Source organism: Mobula hypostoma, chromosome 1 (assembly GCF_963921235.1).
Source record: "Mobula hypostoma chromosome 1, sMobHyp1.1, whole genome shotgun sequence".
NCBI classification, from domain to species: Eukaryota; Metazoa; Chordata; class Chondrichthyes; order Myliobatiformes; family Myliobatidae; genus Mobula; species Mobula hypostoma.
The window spans coordinates 8349621-8363279 of record NC_086097.1 but is presented as its reverse complement, the minus strand read 5'-3'; the positions used below and the strand labels follow the sequence as shown (position 1 = coordinate 8363279).

Sequence of the window (13659 nt, the reverse complement as noted above, 5' to 3'; positions counted from 1 at the left end):
ATCACTGGCATAGAGTCACTGAGTCATAAAACACTACCACAGAGAAAAAGGCCCTTTGGCCCATCTAGTATAATTAATCTGCCTATTCCTGTCGACCTGCACCATGGGCATAGCCCTCCATACACCCTCATCCATGTACCCATCCAAGTTTTTCTTGCACGTTGAAATTGAGCCTGCATCCAACACTAGGCAGCTCATTCCACACACTCACCACCTTCTGAGTGAAGTTCCCCTTCGTGTTTCCCTTAAACATTTCACCTTTCTCTCTTAACCAATTACTAGTTGTAATCTTGTCCAACCTCAGTGTAAGAGCCCTGCTTGCATTTACCCTATCTCTAACCCTCATAATTTTGCATTCCCCTTTCAACTCTCTCCTCAATTTCCTATGTTCTAGGGAATGAAGTTCTAACCTATTCAACGTTCCTCTGTAAATCAGGTGCTCAGGTCGCAGCAGTCTCCTTGTAAGTTTTCTCTACAATAGATTTTATTTGGCTTTTTTTTGACACTGATCAACAGAGAAAGACTCCCCTGTGTCAAAGTGAAAACAGATCTCAAACAAGTGATCTAAATTAGTTACAAATACAAAACAAAAAATAATTGATAGCATAAGTATTCGCCCTCTTTAATATGACACACCAAATTATCACTGGTGTCGCCACTTGATTTTAAGAAGTCACATAATTAGTTAAATGGAGATCATCGTGTGCAGTCAAGGTCTTTCAATTGATTGTAGTAAAATTAGCCCTGTATCTGTGTGGTAAACCATATATATGTTGTAACTGGGTTAACTGTCTGGACACGCCCCTCTGCTGACTGCCCCTTTGGCTCCTCCCACAGAGCCCTGTATAAAGGTGTTTTCACCTTGCCCCTCCCTCTCAGTCCGGGGGCAGACACTCACCGTGGTGGTCGTATTGTACAGCGAATAAAAGCCTTTCAGTATTTTACACAATTTCAGTCTTTTGGAGTTATTGAAGGTGCACTTCAATCTGTAAGGTCCGCCTGCTGGTGAGTCAGTTTCATGGCAAAAAACTACATCAAGAAGACAAAAGAACATTCCAAGCAACTCCACCAAAAGGTTATTGAAAAGGACGAGTCAGGAAATGGAGACAAGAAAATTTCCAAGTCACTTGGAGTACAGTTAAATCAATCACCAAGAAATCCAAGAAATGGAAAGAATTTGCCTCAGCTGTAAATCTGCATAGAGCAGGATATCCTCAAAAATCGAGTGACCGTGCAAGAAGAAGACTAGTGAGGGAGGCCACCGAGAGAACTATGACAATGTTGGAGGAGATACAAGCTTCAGTGGCTGAGATGGGAGAGCCTGTGCATTCAACAACTGTTTTTACCCAGGTGTTTCACAAGTCTCAGCTTTATGGGAGACTGGCAAAGAGAAAGCTACTTTTGGAAAAAACTTGCATGAAATCTCAGCTAGAGTTTGCCAGAAGGCATGTGGGAGACCCTGTAGTCAGCTGGAAGAAGGTTCTATTGTCTGATGAAACCAAAATTGAGCTTTATGGCCATCAGACTAAACACTATGTTTGGCATAAGTTGAATGCCACACATCACCAAAACACACCACCCCTACCGTGAAGCATGGTGGGGGCTGCATCATTCTGAGGGGATGCTTCACTGCAGCAGGCCCTGGAAGGCTTGTGAAGGTAAAGGGTAAAATTAATGCAACAAAATACAGGGAAATCCTGAGGAAAACCTGATGCAGTCTGCAAGAGATCTGCGACTCCGGAGAAGATTTATTTTCCAGCAAGACAATGACACGGGGATAAAGCCAAGGCTACACAGGAATAGCTTAAAAACAAAAAAGTTAATGTTCTGGAGTGGCCAAATCAGAGTCCAGGCCCCAATCCAATTGAGATTTTGTGGCTGGACTTGAAAAGGGCTGTTCACTCACAACCTGCATGCAATCTAACAGAGCTTGAGCAGTTTTGTCAAGAAGATTGGGGAAAAATTGCAGTGTTCAGATGTGCAAAGTTGATAGAGACCTATCCACACAGACTAAAGGCTGTAATTGCTGCCAAAGGTGCATCTACCAAATACTGACTAGAAGGGGATGAATATTTATGCAATCAATCATTTTATGTTTTATATTTTTAATTAATTTAGATCATTTTGTAGAGATTTGTTTTCACTTTGACATGTAAGAGTCTTTTTCTGTTGATCAGTGTCAAAAAGAAACAAATTAAACCCACTGTGATTCAATGTTGTAGACAATAGACCATGAAATCTTCCCGAGGGAGGGGTGAATACTTTTTATAGGCACTGTATAGCTAAGGTGTCTAAGGCTTTTGCACAGCACTATACTTGTCAACGTGGAGTGGAGAGCGAGTTTGTACATCTGGCGGGAATAAAGGATATTGGAAATGGCGAGGGAGGGCTCTGGGATAGGTGATAGAGAAGAAGTGCCAGGTGCAGTTGGGGGGAGTGGTGGCACGGGTGCAGACACACACAGCCCCGAAACACCAGGCAGGGTAATTTCATTCCAAACAATTAGTTTATTGATCATTACAGCATGTCTCTCTGGTGCTTCCGACTCCCTCCCCTCTCTCTTCCCCCTTTCCCAATCATAATGTCCCTCTTCCTGCCCCTTTCCCTCTCTCACTGCACAACAGAGACCCATATCAGAATCAGGTTTATTATCACTCACATACTATATGTTTTTTTTTGTGGTAGCAATACAGTGCAATACATTAAATTACTACAGTACTGTGCAAAAGTCTTAGGCTGTATATTTGTACATAGGTCCTGAAACCTGTTTTTGTTTTTGCAGCAGCAGTACAGTACAATATATAAAATTACAGCAGGTTATATATCTGTGCCTGAGACTTCTGCACAAAACTGTATGTAAAAGAAACTATGCTGTGGAAAAGAAAAGTATCTCATGATGCACAAACAGCAAAGCAAGGTATTATATTGCTCTTGACAGCAGAATCATTATGGGGCTAAGATAGTCACAGATTTTATTCAGTAGAGACTAGATCATAAAACGGTGATTTTGTTAGAAAAATAATGAAATGCACACCTAGTTCCGGGGATTGTGTTCAGTTTTCTTTTCATTGACTTGACCTTGGTCTTGAAGACATTCAACAGCAAACAATGCCCTGGCCACAGAGGGTTGCATCATGTGCAGATTGCCAACTATTTTAGACAGTTAACCCCTGTATACCATTGTTGTGTTTTGTAACTTTAAAACATTAAATTAATTCAAAGGAAGCCATGGGAGTCTGGGAATGGGGGTCTAACTTTGAGTTTACTTTAAGCGAGGTGTGCAGATATCATGTGGCAGCATGACGATGCATGCAATTCACATAACCCATCATGGATTATTTAAACTAACAAGAATGCTTAATTAAACAATATATTTATATATTTGAATATTAAATACACAACAGCCATTTTTCTGTCTCTGTTGTTTCTTTTTCCTAACTATTGGACTATGTGTAGGAAGTAACACCTACGTTTGACCAACTTGGATTCCTGGGAGTCTTTTTGCCAAGTGCCAATATGGTAGAGTGGAAAACAGCCATTCTCAAGTGTAACAGAGCTCAACCAACCCATACCACTCCGTCACCAGTAACTTTAAAATGGAATGTCTCCCCTGTGTGCATTAGACATTTTCCAGGACTCCACTAGTATTTGGGCTGTCAGATTAAAGCAAGATTTTTTTTTTCAGTAGGGAGAGAGAATTATATTGTGCCTGCATGGTAAAATGCTCATATAATCCCTTATTTATTTTATTTTTTTAGAGATGCAGCACAAAACAGGCATCTCCAGCCCAATAAACTGCACTGACCAGCAACCCACCTACTTAACCCTAGCCGAATCACAGGACAATTTACAAAGACTAATTCACCTATGAACTGTTATATCTTTGGAATGTGGGAGGAAATAAGATCACCTGGAGGAAATACATGGATTCATGGGCAGGACAAACAAACTCCTTACAAACGATGTTGGAATTGAACTTCGAACTTAGGTGCCTCGAACCGCAGTAGTGTCATGTTAACGACTACGCTACCATGGTGTGCAACATTGGTTAATACTAAACACCAATGGGTAAGTAGTAGTGACTGGCTTTGGTAAAGGACGTTCTACTGTAGCTCTGCCTTTATTATTTGCTGTAATGAGCATGAACGCTATGAGACCAAAGGTATCCGTTAGTCTTGCGAGACCATAGATCTGCGCCTGGAAAATCTTCACTCTCCAGGGCGCAGGCCTGGGCAAGGTTGTATGGAAGACCAGCAGTTGCCCATGCTGCAAGTCTCCCCTCTCCACAACACCAATGTTGTCCAAGGGAAGGGCATTAGGACCCATACAGCTTGGCACCAGTGTCGTCGCAGAGCAATGTGGGATTAAGTGCCTTGCTCAAGGACACAACATGTTCCCTCAGCTGGGGCTCGAACTCACGACCTTCAGGTAGCTAGTCCAATGCTCACACACGTGCTCTCACAATGAGACTACAGCTACAATAAATGCATGTTTAAGTTTAATTATCATTCAACCATACATGAGTACCTATGAATAAAGCCAAACGAAACAGTGTTACTCTGGTGCCAAGGTACAAAACACAGTACCAACAGTCATACACAGCACAAGGCACATATAGCACATATTATACAGCAAACACATAAGGTAGCTTCAGGACACACTTCGTCAATCCTGACGAAGGGTCTTAGCCTGAAACATCGACTGTACCTCTTCCTATAGATGCTGCCTGGCCTGCTGCATTCAGCAGCAATTTTTATGTATGTTGCTTGAAATTCCAACATCTGCAGATTTCCTCGTGTTTGAGGTAGCAGTATAATACAGTCACAGAAAAAATATAGTCCAAATCCCTGTAGAACACAATGCAGCTTGTCTTTTGCCGAGTGAAAATGCCGAGCAGCAGCAACACTGCAGCATGTACACCATGCCACATTGTCTCCAGCACCGATTTCAGTGCCTCTCTCCTGGACAGCTGAAAGCAGGCAACACGGTGGCTTAACAGCTAGTTCTCACTACGACCAAGACCACGCAGCTACCTCGCCATTCACCAATGAGCCAGTGAAATGGACTTGCAGTATTCCACTTTACCAATGTCCAACAGGATCTTACAATCACAATAAAAGAGACAGAGGCAATCACTTGTTGCTGGACTGCACCCCTCCTCCATGCAAAAATATCCCTTTCTCGCAGGCAACAACACCGTCCGCACCAACTCCAGCTCCTTCAGTTTCTCCACCAATGACCAACTCACTGATGGGGTGGACCTGCAGTGCTTTAACTTCTTAATGTCCAACAAACAGAAAAAAAATAAGTTTGCAAAAGAAAATAACACGTTTGATTGTCCCTGCAGAAGATGTTACATCTGAGTTCACCGCCCCCTTACCGGAAGGACATCATTCAAGGGGTAACCCTAGAGTGGAAACAAAGAACATAAAGAATTGATTTGTCTCATAAAAGCAAAATTGTGTCTAGTAATAAATGTATATTTTGAAAGAAATGAGGATAAGATGATTTTGGAAATTGGTCCTTAAAAAGAACAGTTATTGAGAAGGGATAAATAATGATTCAGATGGAATACATTGTCAGAAAGTTATGTTCATGCACTTTGGTAGAAGAAATAAAAGCATAGGCTACTTTCTAAATGGAGAGAAAATTCAAAAATCAGAGGTGCAAAGAGACTTGGGCGTCCTTGTGCGGGTTAAGTTGGTGGAGAGAAGGCAAATGTGATGTTCGCATTCATTTCGAGTGGACTAGATTATAAAAGCAAGGGTGTACTGTTGAGGTTTTATAAAACATTGGTGATGCCTCATTTGAGTACTGTGAGCAGTTTTGGGCCCCTGTCTAAGAAAGAATGCACTGACAATGGAGAGGGTTCAAAGAAATTATATTGGGATTGCAAGGCATGTCGTGTGAAAAGTGTTTAATGGCTCTGGGCCCCTGTTCACTGAAATTCTGAAGAGTGAAACTGAAACTTATCAAATATTGAAAGGCCTTGATAGAGTGGATGGGGAGAGGATGTTTCTTATGGTGAGAGAGTCTAGGACCAGAGGGCACAGCCTCAAACAAGAAGGACATCCATTTAGAATGGAGATGAGGAAGAATTTCTTTAGCCAGGGAGTGGTGAATCTGTAGAATTCATTGCCACAACTGGCTGTGGAGGCCAGTCACTGGGTATATTTAAGGCAGGAGATTGGTGTTGAGAGAGAAAATTGGATCAGCCATGATGAAATAGCAGAGCAGACTCAATGGGCCAAATGGGCTAATTCTGCTCCTATCTGTTATGGTCTTATGATCTTAAGAAGAGTTTGGGTACAGCTTTAACAGCCAATGTGAAATAATTTCTTGATATATTGAAGGATTGTTAGATTTTCATATGCATGTAATACATTGGCTATAAAGATATCGTATATACAGAGGTACTTCAAATGAGGGTTATGGAAAGATGATGTTAGATGTCTGAGATAGCACTTTTGTTTAATTTGAAATTAGCTGCCAAATTGCCATTGCAGTCAACCACAGCACAGATACGGGTAAATGAACCGTGAATCATTTGGGCAACATTACATTTGATTTTATGACAAGTGGCAACGTTTTATTTTTTGATTTAGGGGCGTATGTATCATTCAAACAGATTAATTCCATATGGCATGTTAGGATGCCTTTTATTGAAATATGTTTGGATTTGTGGTTTGTGGACAGCAGGGAATCATTTCCCCTCTGCAACACTGTTATGGCTTGTTGTTATCTTCCCAGAATTGCAAAGATCACAAGGTCCAGCTGAGCTTTAAATTGAGGGCAATTTTGCTGACCTTGGTCCTTGAACATGAGAACAGTCTGAGCTCTTAAGTTTAATGTCCATATTTCAGCCACGCTAAGGACAGCAATGTACTCAATAAGTCACATCAGATATTCATGTCTAATGAAGGCTACTCCATTCTATTTTACTTCATCTGCGAATGTAAGTAATTTATTTAAAAAACGAAGATGCATTTTTTTTCCATTTGTCATCCTTGAATCAAACGGCGACCATTTAATTATTGAAACATGTTTTGGATTTGAACGCAGCTATATTTAAACACTCATTTTTTTTCCCTGAAGATATGGTAGTATATTTTGATCTTAAAGCTCAGTCATCAAAGGATGGCAGATGATGTGGGTTGCACAGTGGAAGTTGTACACTGCCAGCAGGGTGATTATATAGCTTTTGTTTCCAACCATGCCCACAGGCCATTGTGGCCTGCTACATGCAAGCGATTTTCAGCAACTTTCCACCCTCGTCATTCAATGCTGGGCCTATTATCACATCTTCTGAAATCTCTCCATGTTATATTTACTCCTCTAGTTTGTCTCATTTAGCGTTTGCACATCCCACCTAACCACCAAACATATTCTGCGTTAATTTTAATAAACAGTAAGGTCATCAGACTGTAACGGGGAGAGTAAAATGGGATTAGTGTGGGATTAGAGATTAAAATGACACTGGTGAAGCCCGGTGATGACTTGCTGGTAGCAGACAAAACAAAAGTGACTGTATTACTCAAGCAACATACATCAAAGTTGCTGGTGAACGCAGCAGGCCAAGCAGCATCTATAGGAAGAGGCGCAGTCGACGTTTCAGGCCGAGACCCTTCGTCAGAACCTCTTCCGGTGATGCCTACACCGAAGAAGTTTAGAACACCAGCAACTTTGATGTATGTTGCTTGAATTTCCAGCATCTGCAGAATTCCTGTTGTTGACTGTATTACTCACACTTTTTCACAGATATGATCACTACAATCAACAGCCTGTAACTTCTCTTTCAGAATTGAGCTTTTGAACAGTTCGTACAACCTTGCATTTCTGCAGAGTGAACTGAAGACTCAGAGGAGAGGGTGATTGTGTTAAATTGTGTACATAGAATATAGAACAGTACAGCACAGGACAGGCCCTAAAAAACAGCTAAAAAAGTAAATCAAATACGCTCAATAATTAATCCCTCCTATCTACCCAATGACCATATCCCTCTATCTTCCTCACATTCATGACACTAAACTGAGTGGAAAAGCAAATTGTACAGAGGACATGGAGAGTCTGCAGAGGGATATAGATAGGTTAAGTGAGTGGGCCAAGGTCTGGCGGATGGAATACAATGTCGGCAAATGCGAGATCATCCACTTTGGAAGGAATAATAGAAGAGCAGATTATTATTTAAATGGTGAAAGATTGCAGCACACTGTTGTGCAGAGGGACTTGGGAGTGCTTGTGCATGAATCGCAAAAAGTTGGCTTGCAGGTGCAACAGGTTATTAAGAAGGCAAACGGAATGTTGGCCTTCATTGCCACAGGGATTGAATTCAAGATCAGGGAGGTCATGCTGCAACTATACAGGGTACTGGTGAGGCCGCACCTGGAGTACTGTGTGCAGTTCTGGTCTCCATACTTGAGGAAGGATATACTGGCTTTGGAGGCAGTGCAGAGGAGGTTCACCAGGTTGATTCCAGGGATGAAGGGGTTAACCTATGAGGAGCGATTGAGTCGCCTGGGACTGTACTCTCTGGAGTTCAGAAGAATGAGAGGGGATCTTATAGAAACATGCAAAATTTTGAAAGGGATAGATAAGATAGAAGTAGGAAAGTTGTTCCCATTGGTAGGTGAGACTAGAACTAGGGAGCTTGCCTCAAGATTCAGGGGCGAAGATTTAGGATGGAGATGAGGAGAAACTGTTTCTCCCAGAAGGTGGTGAATCTGTGGAATTCTCTGCCCAGGGAAGCAGTGGAGGCTTCCACACTAAATATATTTAAGGAACAGCTTGGTACAGTAAGTTTTTACATAGTAAGGGAATTAAGGATTATCGGGAAAAGACAGGTAGATGGAGCTGAGTTACGGACAGATCAGCCATGATCTTATTGAATGGCGAGGCAGGCTCGATGGGCCGGATGGCCTACTCCTCCTCCTATTTCTTATGTTCTACCTAAACATTTCATAAAAGCCTCATATGTATTTGCTGAATCGAGGCAGTGGGGCTTAGATGGGGAATGAGCCAATACCTGACCATTGCTGGAATGGACTTGGAGGTGATTCGATGTGCAGAACCAAGCTGAGGCAAGCAGAGGCAATGCAGATTCGAGGCAGTGGACCTGGTCCTGAAAACAAGGAAAGACCCAAAGGTTTGATCGATTTATGTGCTGGGTTGAATTGAATTGTATGGGGCAAATCCAGGCAATGGGCCCAGATCTGAGAACTTATTGACATAGCAGGGCCCGCGTCCAAGAGTGAGGAATGACCTGAGGCTTGGACGATATAAGCACTGGGCCAGATTGAAATGGTCAAGGTGTTTGGTGCCAGAGCTGAGGGATGGGCCAGATCAGCTCGCCCATCATGAGGTTTATTCATCTCTGTACTGAACTAAGGCTATGGCCTTCAACTAATGGGCTGCTGAATCAACTGCAGTGATAACTGGCTTTGTGGCTATGGACTGACTTTTGTGAACTTCATTTTTAAACGTTACTTGCTTTTTTTTATTGGTTGTATGATTTGTTTTTCTTCTGCACATTGGGTGTTTGATGGTGTTTTCTTAATGGGTTTTACTGGGTTTCTCTGTTCAGTGGCTGCTTGTCGGGAGACGAATCTCAAGGTCGTATATGATATACATACTTTGATAATAAATGTAAATTGAACTTTGAACTTTGAATTTAAATTAGTGTTTCATGGAGGCTGTGGGTTCTGTGAACTCCAGGGTCTATTTCTGTACTGTATACTTTATGATCTAGTGAGGATTAAGCATCAAGCCTATTAAATGACAACTTTGTTAGTTTGCAATTATGTAGTTTACTTAATATAGCCCCCTTAATTGTTACAATATTTTTCCACGCTTTATTTCCAGGACCAGAAACTTTGACACTACTCAATATGGACAGCAGCAGACTGTAAGCCCTTTGATCAATATGAAGAGAAGTATCGTCAACTGCTCCATTTTTTATTGGTCAGTTGTACATAACTCTTTCTCTGGCAGGTTGAAATTTGGGCCCTTAGTTTCCATACTGCTGGGACATTTGGCAGTAACACACACAAAATGCTGGAGGAATTCAGTAGGTCATGAAACATTATTGGAAAGGAATAACAGTCCTACACCAATGACTGCGTGGCTGGGCTCAGCTCACATCCCATCTATAAATTTGATGTCTATACAACTATTGTTGGCAGATTTTCAGAGGGTAATGACAGGGCATACAGGAGTGAGATTTATCAGCTAGTTGAGTGGTGTCGCAGCAACCTTGCACTCAAAGTCAGTAAGACCAAAGAAGTGATGTTGGACTTCGTAATGGGTAAGATGAGGGAACACACACTAGTCCTCATAGACAAATAAGAAGTGGAAAGAACAAGGAATTTCAAGTTCCTAGGTGTCAACATCTCTGGGACCCAACATATCGGTGCAGCTACAAAGAAGGCATGACAGCGACTGTATTTAATTGGGTGTTTGGCACCCAAGACACTCGCAAATTTCTACAGATGTACTGTACCATCGAGAGCGGTCTAACTAGCTACAGTACCATCTGGTATTGGCATGGGGGTGGGTGGAGGTGCTGGTGGCTACTGCACAGGATTGAAGTAAGCTGCAGGGAGTTGTAAACTTACTTGGCTCTATCATGGGCACGAACCTCCATAGTATCCAGAACTTCTTCAAGCAGTGATGCCTCAAAAATGCAGCTTTCATCATTAAGGACGTCCATCACCCAGGTCATGCCTTGTTCTCATTGCTACCATCAGGGAGGAGGTACAGGAGCCTGAAGACCCACACTAATTGATTCAGGAACAGCTTCCTCCCCTCTGCCTTCTGATTTCTGAATGGACATTAAACCCATGAACATTACCTCAGTAATTTAAAAAAAAATTATTTTTGCACTAATTTAATTTAACTCATATATGTATATACACTGTAAATTGTGGTTTGTTTTTTATTCTATTATTATACGTTGTATTGTACTACTGCTGCAAAGGCAACAAATTTCAAGGCATATGCACTGATATTAAACTTGATTCTGAGAGCTGTCGATATTTTGGGCTGAGACCCTTCATCAGGATATTTGCCAGCTCCTTTGGTTTGCCAGCTCTAATTCCCTCCTGATCTCTTTTTTCTCTCCCAGATTAACAAGTTAGTGTAAGCAGCAACTGAATTAAAAGATACTCACCTAAACGAAGGAGGACCAGAAGATTTCCTACAGGAAACGTTTCAATGTACTGAGGGTATATAACAATTTGATTGATAACCGAGAATAATACCTTTGATCACGGTTCATCTGTAGCTTGCTGTTTATCTGATGAATAGATTACATCTGGGATTGCAAATATGGCATAATGAACCCATAATGTTTGCCTAAGTGCAATATGGACTATGAACCAATGTGTTTAGCAGGTTGTTACAGTGGGAAAGGAAAACAGGATTGTCTTCCCTGTCAATATTAATTGCTAAATCAATCTTTCTTTTTATTTTACTTTATTTAGAGATACAGCACAGACCTTCAGGTGAACGTCAGGCCCACCAAGCAGCGTCACCCAGCAACCCACCTACTTAACCCAAGTTTAATCACGGGACAATTTACAGTGACCGATTAACCTTCTAATCAGTGTGTCTTTCGTTTGCGGGAGGAAACTGGAGCAGCCAGAGGAAGCCCTTGTGCACATGGGAAGGACATACAAACCTGCTTACAGAAGACGCCAGTATTGAACTCCAAACTCCAACACTCAGAGCCTAGCCATTTCTCCCAGCTGTATCACCATATGACTGAAACCCACACGGTAAAAGGGGAACACACAAACTTTCAGAATTGAAGTTTGAACTCTGACGCCCTGAGCTGTAATAGCGTTGCACTAACCACTGTGTCTAAACCTATGCATCACATAGCTTTGCACGAAGCGAGGCAATATTACAGATCGGGGACATTGGATTTTGGAGTTCAATTCCTGTGCCATCTGTAAGGAGTCTGTACGCTCTCCCCGGTTTCCTCCAGCATTTCGTAGGTTAATTGGTCATTGTAAATTGCCCTGTGATTAGCTTAGGGTTAAATAGGTGGGTTGCTGGCCTCTTCCATGCTGTATTTTCAAATGAAATAAAATAATAAATTAAAACTAATCATTTCTTGTGAAGCTTGAGAAATTCACAGGGAAATATTCACAGCATACCAAGTTGTATTATTGTCTGGTATGGGGTGAGGGGGTGGTGGTGGTGCGACTGCACAGGATTAAAAGAAGCTACAGAAAGTTGTAAAATTAGTCAGCTCCATCTTGTGTACTAGCCTCCGTAGTACCCAAGACGTCTTCAAGGAGCAGGGCCTCAGAAAGGTGAAATCCATTATTAAGGACCCCCATCACCCAGGACACGCCTTCTTCTCATTGTCACCATCAGGAAGGAGGTACAGAAGCCTGAAGACCCACTCTCAGCTATTCAGGCACAGTTTCTTCCCCTCTACATTCTGATTTCTGAATGGACATTGAACCCATGAACACTACCTCACTTTTTATTATTTCTGTTTTTGCACTATTTTTAATCTATTTTATGTATATATATATATATACACTTACTGTAATTGATATACAACTTTCTTTTCTTTCTATATTTATCAAGTACCGCATGGTACTGCTGCTAAAAAATTTCACGACACATGCCAGAATAATAAACCCAATTCTGATTCTGACTCTCATTCTGATATTTATGAAAAAAATATTTTTGAATGCCGGTAACCAGAAGAAAATAAACATTCACTTGGAAAAGTATTAGTACTAGTCTCACAAAATGCAGTTTATTACCCCTTTCAATGGCCTGTAAAATAGAAACAGAGCTGTCAGTTTAGAGTAGACAATTTCTAATTATTATTTTTAGAAGGCAGGTTTTTACCTTAAAACTGCTTTGCCCCGTAACACAAATCATAGCCGTGATGAAGGCATGACTGACAAGCATTACTGTGCTATGACAGAGCTATGAAAACAAACTCTCCTGCCCTTTGATAGTCGGGGGTGGAGAGGCCAACACTCTGTGTAGGTGGAGGAGCTTGATTAGTTCACTGGTAACCACAGGAGTGCATTTGTCTTTTAACATCCTGACATACAAAACTTAGATGTTACAAAAAGCTTAGCCCAGGACTCAGAGCACAGGAAATGACTCAACATCACGGGTAAAGCTTGCCCCATTGTTAAGCTACGTGTTACATTGTCACAGGAAAGCAGTATCCATCATTAGGACCCCATTCCATCCAGGCCATGCTCTCTTCTCGCTGCTGCTGTCAGGAAAATGGTTCAAGAGCCTCAGGAACCAGAATCAGGAACACTTATCATTCCTTAACCAGTGGGATAAATTTACTCAATTTCACTCACCCTATCACTGAACAGCTCCCACAACCTATCAAGGACCCTTCATCTCATATTCTCAATATTTATTGCTTATTTATTTATTTTTATCATTGCAATTTTTATTTTTTCTCAGCTCAAGCTGGTAAGATCTGAGGTGCGGGTATAGCTAAACACACTCATTTGTCCTCGTGTTTGCGTTTTTAAATTACACTCATTTGTTAATCGCTAGGAAGTTTTGGACTATTCTAGTGGTGTTTAGTATTTTGGCTTTCTGAAGATTTACATAGATATTACTGTGCAGCCCTAATTTTTAATGCTATTGTGTAGTGCCTTTGGGATG

General features: G+C 41.5%; 1 long non-coding RNA gene across 2 annotated transcripts; it reads right to left on the bottom strand.

Annotated features, from left to right (window-relative positions):
- Positions 1-4406: 4406 nt before the first annotated feature.
- LOC134351119 (uncharacterized) lies at positions 4407-12931 on the bottom strand. 2 transcript variants are annotated; one of them, XR_010019081.1, is made up of 3 exons: positions 12868-12931; positions 10611-10816; positions 4407-5407 (listed from the first exon to the last, which is right to left on the bottom strand). It is a non-coding gene; the product is annotated as an uncharacterized LOC134351119 (long non-coding RNA). The 2 variants fall into 2 exon arrangements; XR_010019080.1 differs by lacking the exon at positions 12868-12931 and adding an exon at positions 11165-11283.
- Between the last annotated feature and the right edge of the window lie 728 nt (positions 12932-13659).